We start from the raw sequence: 14,607 nt of genomic DNA, 5'->3' as shown, positions 1-14,607 counted from the left end.
TAGCTATTTTGTTTACCTATCCAACGAATTTTCACATGCTAAGATTCAATACAAATCGACCACTTTATGGCCTTCCTACTAAAAAAGGGTTGAAAACGAGTAATGTCCTAAATTAACGAGGAGATTTTCTTAACCTCCATTTCGGTCGAATTTTTAGAGAATGCAAAAATATCCCATGGAAGTCGTAGTTATGTTGTTTACCTATCCAACGAATTGTCACACGCTAAGATTCAATGCAAATCGGCCACATTATGGCCTTCCTACTAAAAAAGGGTCGAAAACGAGTAATGTCCCAAATTAACGAGGAGATTTTCTTAACCTCCATTTTGGCCGAATTTTTAGAGAATGCAAAAATATCCCATGGAAGTCGTAGTTATGTTGTTTACCTATCCAACGAATTGTCACACGCTAAGATTTAATGCAAATCGGCCACATTATGGCATTCCTAGTAAAAAAGGGTCGAAAACGAGTAAAGTCCTAAATTAACGAGGGGATTTTCTTAACCTCCATTTTGGCCGAATTTTTAGAGAATGCAAAAATATCCTGTAACATCCCGCTCGTCTGCTAATGGAAATTTTACCTGTTATATGCATCAGAGGAGTTATGTTTTGGGAAGTAAGTATAATGGAGATATTTATTATGTTATGCCAGCTTAATACGGGTAAAGTACCAGTGTCGCATTAAACACGCTTGAGGCAGGGGCAAAGAGGTAATTGCGTGGGAAAAGATATTTATATGGATTGGCCCCAAAATTATTTCATTTTCTCATTTGTTTCTCTCTCTAGGGTTGAGAGAAAGAGTTCTCTCCTCTCTCTCTCTATGGAACCGCCCCCTTTCCTCCTCTCTAGCCCCTCAAACTCTTCCAAGATCATCAAGGGATAGGCAAGCATGAATCAAAGAAGCTTGTGGGCAAGAAACAACAAAGGGAATGAGTAGAAGTTTGGATTCAAGTTAGGATTTGAACTTTGAGAAGCTTGAAGCTTGAGGCAAACACAAGAATCAACCTAGGTGAGTTCCATAGATAGAATACCCACCTTTGGGCTTGTGTAATCTTGTAGAAAATCATGTTTTATGTTAGTTTTGCTTTCATGAAATTTAAGTAACCCCAAAGTAATTCTTGTTGTTTACATGCTAAAAATTGCCATGAGATATGTTTAAATGAAGCTATATATGTTGTTGGATGTATTGGTGCATTACAGGGTCCAATTGGTCGAGTTTTGGGTCGAAAATGGCGAAAACCCGTAGCCGAAAGCACCGAAACGCAAAAAATTCGCAGCGCTGCGCCTGTACAAGGGCGCTAGGCGCCCACAAGTCAGGGAGCCAGCGCTAGGCGCCCTCCCTCTGGCGCCAGGCGCCCCAGACAGGACAACGTTCGCGTTGTTCTGCGCTCGGGTGCATGGGGGCAGTCGCGTGGGGGTCCGTAGCGATCGTTTCGGTGTATTCTTGTACTGTTTTTACTTATCTTTCTACTGGAACAAGCTTGGCTTTATCAAATCATGAAATTTATAAACGGCTCGTAACTTGGGTTTATGGCATTTTCGGTCTTTAGAAAGTATTGAAAATTTGCACACATCGTCAATTGATCCTTGCATCATTAATCGTGGCAATCTTAGCATGTATTACAAGGATGGCTCAAGAGAGTTTTAGCCGAATTATTCGGGTAGCAAGGAACTAGGCATGGGATGAAAGTAGAGCCTTGACATAGCTTGTCAAGAACTAGAATAGATAGTAAAGGATAGAATGCTAGACATGAGTAGTATGTTTGAATAGACGCGAAGTGATATAGAATATTATCTTCGCATAAGAGCTAAGTGTCATACGAGTATGGCAAGATGTGAATTGATTAGATATCTCTTCACATAGAAAGTAAAGCAAGCATATAGTTTACCTCTAGTCGGATCGTGTAGGCATCCGAGGTAAAAGAGATAGCTAGTATAGATTTAATACTCATGCATATATTTATAGACCAAGACTTTTAAGTTAAGGTGCCATGTCTCTTGTGTCCACACTAGGTTGGTTCAAGAGGTTTCCATTAGGTGAAACGGGGTTAGCCGTAAGGAACCCGCATGTCACTTAGTAAGCAAGAGGTAGTGTCGTGTCTCTTGAGTCCACACTAGGTTGGTTCAAGAGGTTTCCATTAGGTGAAACGGGGTTAGCCGTAAGGATCCCGCACGTCACTGCAGGAGTGCCGTTGGTTATACCTTAGATAGGTTTCCATCGGATAGATAGGGATTGCGCTCGGGGTTACTCCACTCGGGGCTTTCCGTAAAATGAACTCAGATAATATTTGTTTGTTAAACGCTAACTTTAAGAATGAACTTGACTATTCATATTTGTTAGATATATTTATGTTATGTCATAGAGCCTTGACGTAGGTCGTCAAGAATTAGTAGAGCCTTGGCGTAGATCGTCAAGAATAGTAGGACATAGACGTAGATCGTCAAATTAGCATGATAGCAAGATGGAATATGTTGTTAGATACAACATAGTTATGCATAGAGCAAGTATAGAGAAAGATATACCGTTGACGATATTAGGTTTCCCCTAATCGTCCGGGTTAGAATCGTGTCATGATTATGATAGACTTGGGCCTTAATGCGTAGAGCGTATTCTTGGCAATGCGGTTTTAGATTCCCCTCGACCGCCATGACACGTATAGGAAGTGAAGCCTATAACAAGTAAGATAAGACTATGACGGCCCTAGTATGCACAACCGTCTAAGTATGCAAGTCCCCACACACGTATAATCAACCGTCAGGTTGTATTTTAGACACGTGGTGACCGTAGGTTTCCCCTGAGGTTGCCTGTAGCCTAGAATTTAGGGGAACTCACTGAGACATTATGTCTCATCCCAATCCTTATTTGTTTCAGATAAACAGGCTGGATTAGCAAGCTAGTAGCTGAATGGATGTTACGACAAGTGTTCGTTCGTACCCGCTGCAGGATGAGATGGATAATCAAGGATGCATTCATAATTTTTTTTAGAAAAGTTGAGTTGTATTATTATGTACGAACGCATTTGGTTGTATATATATTCATTCGTAGTTGTATTGTTGTAAAATTTTAATGTATCCAATACTAAACTTAACGCACGTGCTAGACATTCTAGATACGTCTAGTATGGGTGTTACATTTGGTATCAGAGCAGGTCGATTCAGACCGTGCCTTGGGTCATTAAGTTACAACAAAGGTAGTGGGACCATTGGGTTCCGGGTGAATGTTCTAGTTGTTGTTGTTAGTTGAGCCTGATCAACTCAATTTAACATTCGACGATTAGAATGGATGCCTGAGAGCTGAATAGGACCCTGGAGGGACGAAGTATGTGAAGAAGGTGCACCGGAAGGTGTGAACTTAGAAGCAAGAATTCAGTATGAGTATTAGTAAGAAGTTGATCGTGCCAGTAGGTGGCCGATGAACTAAGCAAGTAGAAGTATGAATCCTCCGGGAATGTAAGGAAATGTTAAGAAAGGACGTTTAGACAGCGTTGGGTAAGTTGTTGTTGATACTTCATATACCCGTAAGTGAAGAATATGGAAATATTTTAGCGGGACCTGAAGCTTCAGTAAGGGTCGTAGTTAGAACGGAATTGTATTCCAGAAAGTAAGCGCAAGGCTACAAGATAGATAGCAGTCGACGTAGGTTGACGGGATTAGCAGACTCTCAGGAATTAGCGTTATGTTATTGAGATTATGGATTTGAATGTTCAAAGTGAACAAGGTTCTAGTGTTCGGAAAGCTACGTTAAACGGTAACGCAGGGAAGTAAGCTACTCGTAGTAGAAAAAGGATTCAGTGAAAGTTTTATGTTATCAGGAATGAGGCATTAATTTCTAGAGTGCCGAGAATTGTATCGAATTAGGTTGATGCTTGCCATGCATATGTAGTAGGATATTTTAGATGTTGGGAATGACTGATGTGCATTAAATTACTTGAGAAATACAAATTTATGCAAACTATGTTTTGAAAAAAAATTGAGCTGAAGAAACTCATCAATAGCGAACCCGGAACGAAATTTTTCAGTTCGTCTATAGGGAATGTAGTGACTATTGGAGAGTTGTCTTCACCATCTGTTATGCAATGAGAAATTGTTTTTTTTTTTTATATATATCGAGTGACGAATGCATATCACCCCCAAAAGTTTTCAAAAGGGAAAAAGGCATGGGCAACCATCAACGAAAATCGATTTGGTTTTTGACTTTGGAAGTTAATGTGTCAAGAGATAAGAATGAGTTTGGACCAAGAGTTTAGAGGCACCAGTATCTAGAATGGAAGTCACAGATGTGAAATCACGAGGATTTTGGATTTCGCAGAGTTAAGAGTACCCCTCGAATCTATGTTTTGCTTGATGAACTTGCGAAGGCTCGTTAGGATGCTAAGTTGTAAAGTTTACATGGTTTTAGAAAGACATACGCATATGGGGGATTGAAGTTGACATTTTTGAAATTCAAAATGAAATTTTGTAGGTACCGGTTTGTTACGACTCACGTAGTTTGGGCTAAACTCACTAGGATTAAGATTTGATGACACATACGTGTTATCAACTAGTCCTGGGATTTTAGAGTAACGACTGGGACCTAGACTCAGTATATGTTATATATATAGTTGTAAATCATCAACGTCAATGACCCGTGTGCTAATTTACGAAATTTTATTAGAAAGAAAAAAAAATTAATTAACGAGCAAGCATAGGAAGGATTGAGCAAAACATAGTATGCGAGATACGAAGCCACAATGTTAGATGCATAAGGAAGTATGTCTGAGTGCAAGATGAGTCTACCATGTGATGTTGTAAGCGCGTTTCATGGAATAGTAGTTATGGAATAGCAAAGGTGTGCTCCTTGAGTTAAGTTGCTCAGGAATAAGAGTAAGTGTGACATTGATATGTCCAGAGGTAAGTTTCCTTGAGATTCAATCTTACCAGCAAGGAGTAGAGCGAGGTTGCAGAGTAGCATGCAACATAGAAGTATCGAGCAGAGCTCAAGCAGATATTAATGTAATGATAGAATAAGAATAAAGTTCACTCGTCTCAACGGAATCAGAGTAGCGCAACGGAAGTTAATTAATTAATTATGTTGCGAACAGTAGCCATGGAACATGGAATTTTTTGTAGTAAGAATCTTCGTGAAAAAAAAAAAGTTCGAGATAGAAATACCATTTCAGTGAGAAGTATTAAGTGGAAAGCGAGGAGTTCTCGTTATGTTAAGTAAGTATAGATGCTTATGCAGCCAGTAATGATTAAAGTAAAAGTTTAAAGAAAGCATCTTCACTCAGGTAAGATGAGAAAGACTAGAGTTAACACAGATGAATTAATCGAGTTGCCTTTTTGGTGATGTCTAATTCGTAGAAGAGCTGTTGGTTAGTCAGGAAGAGTATGTGCTATGTTAATGGATTACGATTGATGAGTTATGCCTGACGAAGTACATACCCTCTTACACCATACTTGTTAAATGATAACGATACTTTCTAGAATGGTGACAAGCCACGATTATATAACTTTTAAAGATAAGATTGGTATAGAGGAACTTGGGAACGATGTTTATTTTAAAAACATGAAATTTCACGTTGTTAAAACTGATGAGATACGTCGTAAGCGAGTAAGCTCACTTAAGACGTACAGACTTCAGAACCAGCTTGTTAGAGACAAGTGTGAAGGAGAGTCATAAAACCTTTTTTTTTTCAGATATAGAGACTCGTCCTGTGGTTCTGTAGTACTAGTATAGACTCAGTTTTAAAATGATATTTTCTAGTCATGCATCTATTCGTTCCAAGAACCTATGTACCAGAGTTTAGAAATTTTAGAAACAAAAGCTAGAATGAGTATCGTTATTAACTAACAAGCAATGGCACTAAAAAGTATGCCAATACTAGAAGATAAAGTTTTATGAATGACAATGCCCATGTGATACTCATGTCATACGGGATGCACGGATTTGTGCTTTGAGTGTCCAATGCAAGTGCAAATGGACTTAGTAGAAAGTTTCAAGAGCATGTGAACCACCAGACAGGTTAATAGATTGTCAGATGAATCAGTGTAGTTGATTTCACTTCTTCATGCCAAGCTAGACAAGTTACCCATGAATTGCAGTACAGGGAGGTTATGAAAGATAGAAAGATTTCTTAAGACTCCGAAAAGGGATGATAGATTTGCCGAATCATCAAGATGAGTAACAAGTAAGAGGCAAAAGTCGCAAAGTGTGGCAAGAAAGATTATCTATGTGTGATAAGATGTATGCATGATAAGATGTGTTAGATACACGTAAGCACTACAGGGCAAACCTGGATATCAGTAGAACTCCAGTTTAAAGGCAAATCCTGAGTGATTCAGATAGAGAAAAGTTACTTAGATGCAGAGTTCATGCTAAGCAGAGAAGGCATAGATCCGAGACAAGCAATCCTCATATCACAAGAGTTAGTTTTAATCACTATGTTCTCAGATAGTTCTGTGATTGAGGAAGATAGTAACATTGAAGAGACCGTGTTCAATTATACGCAGAATAAGAAAGAGGAAGAATTGCATGCTTTGTTGAGAAAAGTATCCTACAACCTCCCTAGAGTGGTTTTGATCAGATATTGTGTAGCAAGAACCAAAGGAGACAGATTTTAGTTGCAATGATTGTAGATGATTTCTAAATTTCGAGGACGAAATTTCTTAAGGGGGGTAGAGTGTAACATCCCGCTCGTCTGCTAATGGAAATTTTACCTGTTATATGCATCAGAGGAGTTATGTTTTGGGAAGTAAGTATAATGGAGATATTTATTATGTTATGCCAGCTTAATACGGGTAAAGTACCAGTGTCGCATTAAACACGCTTGAGGCAGGGGCAAAGAGGTAATTGCGTGGGAAAAGATATTTATATGGATTGGCCCCAAAATTATTTCATTTTCTCATTTGTTTCTCTCTCTAGGGTTGAGAGAAAGAGTTCTCTCCTCTCTCTCTCTATGGAACCGCCCCCTTTCCTCCTCTCTAGCCCCTCAAACTCTTCCAAGATCATCAAGGGATAGGCAAGCATGAATCAAAGAAGCTTGTGGGCAAGAAACAACAAAGGGAATGAGTAGAAGTTTGGATTCAAGTTAGGATTTGAACTTTGAGAAGCTTGAAGCTTGAGGCAAACACAAGAATCAACCTAGGTGAGTTCCATAGATAGAATACCCACCTTTGGGCTTGTGTAATCTTGTAGAAAATCATGTTTTATGTTAGTTTTGCTTTCATGAAATTTAAGTAACCCCAAAGTAATTCTTGTTGTTTACATGCTAAAAATTGCCATGAGATATGTTTAAATGAAGCTATATATGTTGTTGGATGTATTGGTGCATTACAGGGTCCAATTGGTCGAGTTTTGGGTCGAAAATGGCGAAAACCCGTAGCCGAAAGCACCGAAACGCAAAAATTCGCAGCGCTGCGCCTGTACAAGGGCGCTAGGCGCCCACAAGTCAGGGAGCCAGCGCTAGGCGCCCTCCCTCTGGCGCCAGGCGCCCCAGACAGGACAACGTTCGCGTTGTTCTGCGCTCGGGTGCATGGGGGCAGTCGCGTGGGGGTCCGTAGCGATCGTTTCGGTGTATTCTTGTACTGTTTTTACTTATCTTTCTACTGGAACAAGCTTGGCTTTATCAAATCATGAAATTTATAAACGGCTCGTAACTTGGGTTTATGGCATTTTCGGTCTTTAGAAAGTATTGAAAATTTGCACACATCGTCAATTGATCCTTGCATCATTAATCGTGGCAATCTTAGCATGTATTACAAGGATGGCTCAAGAGAGTTTTAGCCGAATTATTCGGGTAGCAAGGAACTAGGCATGGGATGAAAGTAGAGCCTTGACATAGCTTGTCAAGAACTAGAATAGATAGTAAAGGATAGAATGCTAGACATGAGTAGTATGTTTGAATAGACGCGAAGTGATATAGAATATTATCTTCGCATAAGAGCTAAGTGTCATACGAGTATGGCAAGATGTGAATTGATTAGATATCTCTTCACATAGAAAGTAAAGCAAGCATATAGTTTACCTCTAGTCGGATCGTGTAGGCATCCGAGGTAAAAGAGATAGCTAGTATAGATTTAATACTCATGCATATATTTATAGACCAAGACTTTTAAGTTAAGGTGCCATGTCTCTTGTGTCCACACTAGGTTGGTTCAAGAGGTTTCCATTAGGTGAAACGGGGTTAGCCGTAAGGAACCCGCATGTCACTTAGTAAGCAAGAGGTAGTGTCGTGTCTCTTGAGTCCACACTAGGTTGGTTCAAGAGGTTTCCATTAGGTGAAACGGGGTTAGCCGTAAGGATCCCGCACGTCACTGCAGGAGTGCCGTTGGTTATACCTTAGATAGGTTTCCATCGGATAGATAGGGATTGCGCTCGGGGTTACTCCACTCGGGGCTTTCCGTAAAATGAACTCAGATAATATTTGTTTGTTAAACGCTAACTTTAAGAATGAACTTGACTATTCATATTTGTTAGATATATTTATGTTATGTCATAGAGCCTTGACGTAGGTCGTCAAGAATTAGTAGAGCCTTGGCGTAGATCGTCAAGAATAGTAGGACATAGACGTAGATCGTCAAATTAGCATGATAGCAAGATGGAATATGTTGTTAGATACAACATAGTTATGCATAGAGCAAGTATAGAGAAAGATATACCGTTGACGATATTAGGTTTCCCCTAATCGTCCGGGTTAGAATCGTGTCATGATTATGATAGACTTGGGCCTTAATGCGTAGAGCGTATTCTTGGCAATGCGGTTTTAGATTCCCCTCGACCGCCATGACACGTATAGGAAGTGAAGCCTATAACAAGTAAGATAAGACTATGACGGCCCTAGTATGCACAACCGTCTAAGTATGCAAGTCCCCACACACGTATAATCAACCGTCAGGTTGTATTTTAGACACGTGGTGACCGTAGGTTTCCCCTGAGGTTGCCTGTAGCCTAGAATTTAGGGGAACTCACTGAGACATTATGTCTCATCCCAATCCTTATTTGTTTCAGATAAACAGGCTGGATTAGCAAGCTAGTAGCTGAATGGATGTTACGACAAGTGTTCGTTCGTACCCGCTGCAGGATGAGATGGATAATCAAGGATGCATTCATAATTTTTTTTAGAAAAGTTGAGTTGTATTATTATGTACGAACGCATTTGGTTGTAGATATATTCATTCGTAGTTGTATTGTTGTAAAATTTTAATGTATCCAATACTAAACTTAACGCACGTGCTAGACATTCTAGATACGTCTAGTATGGGTGTTACATATCCCATGGAAGTCGTAGCTATTTTGTTTACCTATCCAGCGAATTTTCACATGCTAAGATTCAATACAAATCGACCACTTTATGGCCTTCCTACTAAAAAAGGGTTGAAAACGAGTAATGTCCTAAATTAACGAGGATATTTTCTTAACCTCCATTTTGGCCGAATTTTTAGAGAATGCAAAAATATCCCATGGAAGTCGTAGTTATGTTGTTTACCTATCCAACGAATTGTCACACGCTAAGATTCAATGCAAATCGGCCACATTATGGCCTTCCTACTAAAAAAGGGTCGAAAACGAGTAATGTCCCAAATTAACGAGGAGATTTTCTTAACCTCCATTTTGGCCGAATTTTTAGAGAATGCAAAAATATCCCATGGAAGTCGTAGTTATGTTGTTTACCTTTCCAACGAATTGTCACATGCTAAGATTCAATGCAAATCGGCCACATTATGGCCTTCCTAGTAAAAAAGGGTCGAAAACGAGTAATGTCCTAAATTAACGAGGGGATTTTCTTAACCTCCCTTTTGGCCGAATTTTTAGAGAATGCAAAAATATCCCATGGAAATCGTAGGTATGTTGTTTACCTATCCAACGAATTGTCACATGCTAAGATTCAATACAAATCGGACACTTTATGGCCTTCCTAGTAAAAATGGGTCGAAAACGAGTAACGTCCTAAATTAACGAGGAGATTTTCTTAACCTCCGTTTTAGCCGAATTTTTAGAGAATGCAAAAATATCCCATGGAAGTCGTAGTTATGTTGTTTACCTATCCAACAAATTGTCACATGCTAAGATTCAATACAAATCGGCCACTTTATGGCCTTCCTAGTAAAAATGGGTCGACAACGAGTAATGTCCTAAATTAACGAGGATATTTTCTTAACCTCCATTTTGGCCGAATTTTTAGAGAATGCAAAAATATCCCATGGAAGTCGTAGTTATGTTGTTTACCTATCCAACGAATTGTCACACGCTAAGATTCAATGCAAATCGGCCACATTATGGCCTTCCTACTAAAAAAGGGTCGAAAACGAGTAATGTCCCAAATTAACGAGGAGATTTTCTTAACCTCCATTGTGGCTGAATTTTTAGAGAATGCAAAAATATCCCATGGAAGTCGTAGTTATGTTGTTTACCTATCCAACGAATTGTCACATGCTAAGATTCAATACAAATCGGCCACATTATGGCCTTCCTAGTAAAAAAGTGTCGAAAACGAGTAATGTCCCAAATTAACGAGGAGATTTTCTTAACCTCTATTTTGGCCAAATTTTTAGAGAATGCAAAAATATCCCGTGGAAGTCATAGTTATGTTGTTTACCTATCCAACGAATTGTCACACGCTAAGATTCAATGCAAATCGGCCACATTATGGCCTTCCTAGTAAAAAAGGGTCGAAAACGAGTAATGTCCCAAATTAACAAGGAGATTTTCTTAACCTCCATTTCGGCTGAATTTTTAAAAAATGCAAAAATATCCCATGGAAGTCGTAGCTATGTTGTTTACCTATCCAACGAATTGTCCCATGCTAAGATTCAATACAAACCGGCCACTTTATGGCCTTCCTTATAAAAAAGGGTCGAAAATGAGTAATGTCCTAAATTAACGAGGGGATTTTCTTAACCTCCATTTTGGCTAAATTTTTAGAGAATGCAAAAATATCCCATGGAAGTCGTAGTTATGTTGTTTACCCATCCAACGAATTGTCACACGCTAAGATTCAATGCAAATCGGCCACATTATGGCCTTCCTACTAAAAAAGGGTCGAAAACGAGTAATGTCCTAAATTAACGAGGAGATTTTCTTAACCTCCGTTTTGGCCGAATTTTTAGAGAATGCAAAAATATCCCATGGAAGACGTAGTTATGTTGTTTACCTATCCAACAAATTGTCACATGCTAAGATTCAATACAAATCGGCCACTTTATGGCCTTCCTAGTAAAAATAGGTCGAAAACGAATAATGTCCTAAATTAACGAGGAGATTTTCTTAACCTCCATTTTGGCCGAATTTTTAGAGAATGCAAAAATATCCCATGGAAGTCATAGCTATGTTGTTTACCTATCCAACGAATTGTCACATGCTAAGATTCAATACAAATCGGCCACTTTATGGCCTTCCTAGTAAAAATGGGTTGAAAACGAGTAATGTCCTAAATTAACGAGGAGATTTTCTTAACCTCCGTTTTGGCCGAATTTTTAGAGAATGCAAAAATATCCCATGGAAGTCGTAGTTATGTTGTTTACCTATCCAACGAATTGTCACACGCTAAGATTCAATACAAATCGGCCACTTTATGGCCTTCCTAGTAAAAATGGGTTGAAAACGAGTAATGTCCCAAATTAACGCAAGGATTTTCTTAACCTCCATTTTGGCTGAATTTTTAAAAAATGCAAAAATATCCCATGGAAGTCGTAGCTATGTTGTTTACCTATCCAACGAATTGTCCCATGCTAAGATTCAATACAAACCGGCCACTTTATGGCCTTCCTTATAAAAAAAGGGTCGAAAACGAGTAATGTCCTAAATTAACGAGGGGATTTTCTTAACCTCCATTTTGGCCGAATTTTTAGAGAATGCAAAAATATCCCATGGAAGTCGTAGCTATTTTGTTTACCTATCCAACGAATTTTAACATGCTAAGATTCAATACAAATCGACCACTTTATGGCCTTCCTACTAAAAAAGGGTTGAAAACGAGTAATGTCCTAAATTAACGAGGAGATTTTCTTAACCTCCATTTTGGTCGAATTTTTAGAGAATGCAAAAATATCCCATGGAAGTCGTAGTTATGTTGTTTACCTATCCAACGAATTGTCACATGCTAAGATTCAATACAAATCGGCCACATTATGGCCTTCCTAGTAAAAAAGGGTCGAAAACGAGTAATGTCCCAAATTAACGAGGAGATTTTCTTAACCTCTATTTTGGCCAAATTTTTAGAGAATGCAAAAATATCCCGTGGAAGTCATAGTTATGTTGTTTACCTATCCAACGAATTGTCACACGCTAAGATTCAATGCAAATCGGCCACATTATGGCCTTCCTAGTAAAAAAGGGTCGAAAACGAGTAATGTCCCAAATTAACAAGGAGATTTTCTTAACCTCCATTTTGGCTGAATTTTTAAAAAATGCAAAAATATCCCATGGAAGTCGTAGCTATGTTGTTTACCTATCCAACGAATTGTCCCATGCTAAGATTCAATTCAAACCGACCACTTTATGGCCTTCCTTATAAAAAAGGGTCGAAAATGAGTAATGTCCTAAATTAACGAGGAGATTTTCTTAACCTCCATTTTGGCTAAATTTTTAGAGAATGCAAAAATATCCCATGGAAGTCGTAGTTATGTTGTTTACCCATCCAACGAATTGTCACACGCTAAGATTCAATGCAAATCGGCCACATTATGGCCTTCCTACTAAAAAAGGGTCGAAAACGAGTAATGTCCTAAATTAACGAGGAGATTTTCTTAACCTCCGTTTTGGCCGAATTTTTAGAGAATGCAAAAATATCCCATGGAAGACGTAGTTATGTTGTTTACCTATCCAACAAATTGTCACATGCTAAGATTCAATACAAATCGGCCACTTTATGGCCTTCCTAGTAAAAATGGGTCGAAAACGAGTAATGTCCCAAATTAACGAGGAGATTTTCTTAACCTCCATTCTCGCCGAATTTTTAGAGAAAGCAAAAATATCCCATGGAAGTCGTAGTTATGTTGTTTACCTATCCAACGAAATGTCACACGCTAAGATTCAATGCAAATCGGCCACATTATGGCTTTCCTGGTAAAAAAGGGTTGAAAACGAGTAATGTCCCAAATTAACGAGGAGATTTTCTTAACCTCCATTTTGGCTGAATTTTTAGAGAATGCAAAAATATCCCATGGAAGTCGTAGTTATGTTGTTTACCTATCCAACGAATTGTCGCACGCTAAGATTCAATGCAAATCGGCCACTTTATGGCCTTCCTACTAAAAATGGGTCGAAAACGAGTAATGTCCCAAATTAACGAGGAGATTTTCTTAACCTCCATTTTGGCTGAATTTTTAGAGAATGCAAAAATATCCCATGGAAGTCGTAGTTATGTTGTTTACCTATCCAACGAATTGTCGCACGCTAAGATTCAATGCAAATCGGCCACTTTATGGCCTTCCTACTAAAAATGGGTCGAAAACGAGTAATGTCCCAAATTAACGAGGAGATTTTCTTAACCTCCATTTTGGCTGAATTTTTAGAGAATGCAAAAATATCCAATGGAAGTCGTAGCTATGTTGTTTACCTATCCAACGAATTGTCACATGCTAAGATTCAATACAAATCGGCCACTTTATGGCCTTCCTAGTAAAAATGGGTTGAAAACGAGTAATGTCCTAAATTAACGAGGAGATTTTCTTAACCTCCGTTTTGGCCGAATTTTTAGAGAATGCAAAAATATCCCATGGAAGTCGTAGTTATGTTGTTTACCTATCCAACGAATTGTCACACGATAAGATTCAATGCAAATCGGCCACATTATGGCTTTCCTAGTAAAAAAGGGTCGAAAACGAGTAATGTCCCAAATAAACGCAAGGATTTTCTTAACCTCCATTTTGGCTGAATTTTTAAAAAATGCAAAAATATCCCATGGAAGTCGTAGCTATGTTGTTTACCTATCCAACGAATTGTCCCATGCTAAGATTCAATACAAACCGGCCACTTTATGGCCTTCCTTATAAAAAAAGGGTCGAAAACGAGTAATGTCCTAAATTAACGAGGGGATTTTCTTAACCTCCATTTTGGCCGAATTTTTAGAGAATGCAAAAATATCCCATGGAAGTCGTAGCTATTTTGTTTACCTATCCAACGAATTTTAACATGCTAAGATTCAATACAAATCGACCACTTTATGGCCTTCCTACTAAAAAAGGGTTGAAAACGAGTAATGTCCTAAATTAACGAGGAGATTTTCTTAACCTCCATTTTGGTCGAATTTTTAGAGAATGCAAAAATATCCCATGGAAGTCGTAGTTATGTTGTTTACCTATCCAACGAATTGTCACACGCTAATATTCAATGCAAATCGGCCACATTATGGCCTTCCTAATTAAAAAGGGTCGAAAACGAGTAATGTCCCAAATTAACGAGGAGATTTTCTTAACCTCCATTTTGGCCGAATTTTTAGAGAATGCAAAAATATCCCATCGAAGTCGTAGTTATGTTGTTTACCTATCCAACGAATTGTCGCACGCTAAGATTCAATGGAAATCGGCCACATTATGGCATTCCTAGTCAAAAAGGGTCGAAAACGAGTAATGTCCCAAATTAACGCAAGGATTTTCTTAACCTCCATTTTGGCTGAATTTTTAAAAA

The 14,607-nt window shown here is 38.6% G+C and overlaps 1 long non-coding RNA gene across 3 annotated transcripts; it reads left to right on the top strand.

Moving 5' to 3' along the window:
• Positions 1-550: 550 nt before the first annotated feature.
• On the top strand, positions 551-9,209 carry LOC146951644 (uncharacterized). Of its 3 annotated transcripts, none has more exons than XR_015027966.1 (4): positions 551-709; positions 786-1,008; positions 2,872-7,126; positions 8,989-9,209. It is a non-coding gene; the product is annotated as an uncharacterized LOC146951644 (long non-coding RNA). The 3 variants fall into 3 exon arrangements; XR_015027967.1 differs by having other exon boundaries at positions 551-1,008; positions 2,872-6,827; positions 6,904-7,126; XR_015027965.1 differs by having other exon boundaries at positions 551-1,008.
• Positions 9,210-14,607: the final 5,398 nt, after the last annotated feature.

The sequence above is a fragment of the Medicago sativa genome, chromosome 2 (assembly GCF_051527215.1).
Source record: "Medicago sativa cultivar Bolivia chromosome 2, Bolivia_mono, whole genome shotgun sequence".
Taxonomy (NCBI): domain Eukaryota; kingdom Viridiplantae; phylum Streptophyta; class Magnoliopsida; order Fabales; family Fabaceae; genus Medicago; species Medicago sativa.
This window is presented reverse-complemented; position numbering and strand designations above follow the sequence as displayed.